Below are 4,265 nucleotides of genomic sequence, written 5' to 3'. Positions count from 1 at the left end.
TAATTTTTGGTATTTTTAGTAGAGACAGGGTTTCAACATGTTGGCCAGGCTGGTCTCGAACTCCAGATCTCAAGTGATCTGCCTGCCTTGGCCTCCCAAAGTACTGGATTTACAGATATAAGCCAACATGCTCAGCCATTAACTGATTTTTAAAAAGCTGTTTGTTGTCGGGCACAATGTCTCACACCTGTAATACCAGCACTTTGGGAGGCCAAGGCAGGTGGATCACCTGAGGTCAGGAGTTCACAACCAGGCTGTCTAACATGGCGAAACCCAGTTTCTACTCAATACCAAAAAATAATAATAATAGCCGTGCATGGCAGCGCATGCCTGTAATCCGAGCTACTTGGGAGGCTAAGATGGGAGAATCGCTTGTAACTGGGAGGTGGAAGTTGCAGAGATCGTGCCATTGCACTCCAGCCTGGGCAACAAGAGCAAAACTCCATGTCAAAAAAAAAAAAAAAAGTGTTTGTTGTCTGTTTGCCCTCATTGGAATGTAAGTTCCATAAGAGCAGGGACTTTGTCTATCTTGTTTTGTGTACTGCCAATGCTGGAAACACAGTACAAACTCAATAAATTTGGCAGGCTTAGTTGTTAGGTGCTGAAGTTAAAAAGGTGAGAAAGGGCCAGGCGCTCACACCTATAATCCTAGCATTTTGGGAGGCTGAGGTGGGAGGATCACTTGAGGCCAGAAGCTTGAGACCAGCATGGGCAAATACAGCAAGACATTGGCTTTGCAAAAAATATATATATATATTTTTTCATTCGCCAGGTACAGTGGCTTGTGTCTATAGTCCTACCTACTTGGGATGCTGACATGAGAGGATCATTTAGACCCAGGAGTTTGAGATTGCAGTGAGCTATAACAGCACCACTGTACTCTAGCTTGGGTGAGAAAAAGAGTCTGTCTCAAAAAAGAAAAAAAAAAAAAAAAAAACAGCCTGGACAACATATTGAGACTCCATCTCTACAAAAAATTTTAAAAATTAGCTGGGCGTGCTGGCTTGGGGAGGCTGAGGCAAGAGGATTGCCTGAGCCCAAGAGTTTGGAAGCTGAAGCGAGCTTTGCTGGTGCCACTGCACTCCAGCCTGGGCAACAGAGTGAGATCCTGTCTATTAAAAAAAAAAGAAAAAGAATAAGTGAAAAAGGCATAACCCCTACCCACAAAAAGCTCACAATCCAGATGAGGAAATAGAATAGAAATTAAATAATAAATGCGGGGAAAGTGCATTCTATTTTATAGAATGAGATTTGCCCTATAAACAATGTAAAAAATAATAAATGTAATGTTAGCAGGATAATAAAATGTCAGAGTAGCCCATGAGCAAGAGTGATTAATATTGCCTTGGGAACAGGAAAGACTTAACAGAAGAAATGAACTATGAGCTAAATCCTAAAGATAACTTAGGAGAATCTTGGTTATTTTTGTTCAGATTATTGGCTATATTTGTCTATTTTGAAAGAAATGTCCTTGGAAGAAAAGAAAATCACTTGAGCAAAAACAATAAGGTGAGGAAGGAAGATGGAATCAAGCATCTGCCAGGCATCAGGCAACAGGGTAATGAAGGGCATTAAAGGGAGAGGGCATAAGTAGTCTTACAACTTAGGAAAATCACTCTTCTGGCAGTGTGGTAAACAAATTAAGAGAGGTGATAAGCCTTGAGACATGCAGATTAGTTAAAAGGCTACTGTAATTGAGACAGAAAGGAGAGAGAAAGAAAGGAAGAGGGAAAGAGGGAAAGGCAAGGCAAGGCAGCAAAGAACAGAATCCTTGGGCCAAGAACACCAACATTTAGGGATTGAGTAGAAGAAAAGGAGGCAATGAAGAAGGCTAAGAAGGAACAATAGGTTAGAGCAAAACCAAGAGTGGACAGCATCACAGTTTAAAGCAGGAGAGAGGTAAATAAGCTAAAGACTAAAAAGTGTCATCTGGGTTTGAAAATCATATCACTAAACAGAGCAATTTCAGTGAAGTGGTAAAATACAATTATAGTATTTAAGGAAAAAATTGGCTGTAAGAAAGTAAACAGAGGCTGAGTTGGGTGGATCACAAGGTCAAGAGATAGAGACCATCCTGGCCAACATGGTGAAACCCCATCTCTACTAAAAACACAAAAATTAGCTGGGCATGATGGTGGCGCACCTGTAATCCCAGCTACTCAGGAGTCTGAGGCAGGAGAATCACTTGAACCCAGGAGGCGGAGGTTGCAGTAAGCCGAGATTGCACCACTGCATTCCAGGCTGGGTGACAGAGCGACAGAGTGAGACTCCCCCTCAAAAAAAAAAAAAGAAAGTGAACAGAATAGGGGAGACTACTTTTAGGAACAGGAGAGAAACACAACAATAGCTGGAGGTAAGGTGGGGACAAAGAGTTGGGGAAAAGAGATAGTAGAGACAAAGATTGAATATTGAGATAAAAGAGAAATAGTGATGCAATAATATCAGGGAGGGATTAACAATACAGCAAAGAAAGGAAAAGGCAACATGAATATGGATACAGTAAACTGCAGGTGTAGAAGAAAGTAGTATAGGCAATGTCTGCTTGGTAGCCTTTAAGAGAAAGACTGGTGGAGAATAACATTAAAGGACTAGATTAATAATCAACTAGATTAACAATTTACCAAGAAGAAGCAAATATTCAGGTGACAGAAGCTTAACCAGATACCCAACAATCCCCTACTAAGGGGAATATATATATATATATATATATATATATTTTTTTTTTTTTTTTTTATGAGTCTCTGTCTGAAATCTTTTTTTTTCTTTTTTTTTTTTTTGAGACGGAATTTCACTCTTGTTACCCAGGCTGGAGTGCAGTGGCATGATCTCAGCTCACCGCAACCTCCATCTCCCAGGTTCAAGTGATTCTTCTGCCTCAGCCTCCCGAGTAGCTGGGATTACAGGCACCTGCCACCATGCCCGGCTAATTTTTCTATTTTTAGTAGAGATGGTTTCTCCATGTTGGTCAGGCTGGTCTTGAACTCCCGACCTCAGGTGATTCGCCTGCCTCAGCCACCCAAAGTGCTGGGATTATAGGCGTGAGCCACCATGCCCGGCCCCAATCTTATTATACTTTATCTAAATACTTGTCATTACCCAGAAATCTGAGATCTGATGGAAACGCAGAGTAGTTATGGAAAAATAAGAGCAGAGTGGAGACAGGATCCAGAAACACTGGCAAATACTTCAAATTGCCTCTCAGAAAAAAGTAGCAGAGAGAAGACACTGGATGCCAAGCAGAGGGGAAATGTTAATCAATATTGGACTTGGTCCAGCTGCCTAAAAATTCCAGGCAATTTTTTCAATGTCTTCCCAAATCCAAAATTCCACACTCACCTGGAAGCAGAAATACATAACTTCCAGGAATATTTAAGGATACTTTCTGCCCCAATATTCTGAGTATCCAAGCTTCAGTCCATTAAGCAATCCCTAGGAGAATAATTTGGCTAGACTTAGGATAAGATCTACATATTAATCCCCCAATTAACAATAAATTTCACAACTGAAAACTTTTTCATGCACTGAAGTGAAGGATATGTCTTCAGGTGACACAACAGTGTCCTAGGATAGAAAAAAGAAAGGAAAAGAAAGCTAGTTGGCTGAGTGCAGTTGGGGCTTATGTCTGTAATCCCAACACTTTGGGAGGAGGCCAACATGTAAGGTTTACTTGAACCCAGACGTTTGAGAAAAGCCTGGGCAACACAGGAAAACCCCATCTCTACAAAAAATTTAAAAATTAGTAGGTCATGGTGGCACACACCTGTAGGGCCAGTTACCTGAGAGGCTGAGGCAGGATTGCTTGCACTCATTAGGTCAAGGCTGCAGAGAGCCATGATCATGACACTGTACGCCAGCCTGGATAAGAGGGAAACCTTGTCACAAAAAAACAAAGAAAGTGGCCTGGGCACAGTGGCTCACACCTGTAATCCCAGCACTTTGGGAGGCTGAAGCAACCAGATACTTGATCCCGTAAAGTTCAAGACCAGTCTGGGTAACATGGCAAAACCTCACCTCTACAAAAAAATACCCAAAAAATCCCCCCAAAATTAGCCAGGCATGGTGGCACACCATCTGTAGTTCCAGTTACTTGAGAGGCTGAGGTGAGAGGATCACTTGAGCCCGGGATGCAGAGGTTGCAGTGAGCTGTGATTGTTCCACTGCTCTCCAGCCTGAGTGACAGAGAAGACCCTGTCTCAAAAAAAAAAAAAAACAAACAAACAAAAACCCTACACAACTGCATTTTTTTTTTTTTTTTTTTTTTTTTT

This window comes from Sapajus apella, unplaced genomic scaffold, assembly GCF_009761245.1.
Source record: "Sapajus apella isolate SASKATOON/1434 unplaced genomic scaffold, GSC_monkey_1.0 scaffold12, whole genome shotgun sequence".
Taxonomy (NCBI): domain Eukaryota; kingdom Metazoa; phylum Chordata; class Mammalia; order Primates; family Cebidae; genus Sapajus; species Sapajus apella.
This window is presented reverse-complemented; position numbering follows the sequence as displayed.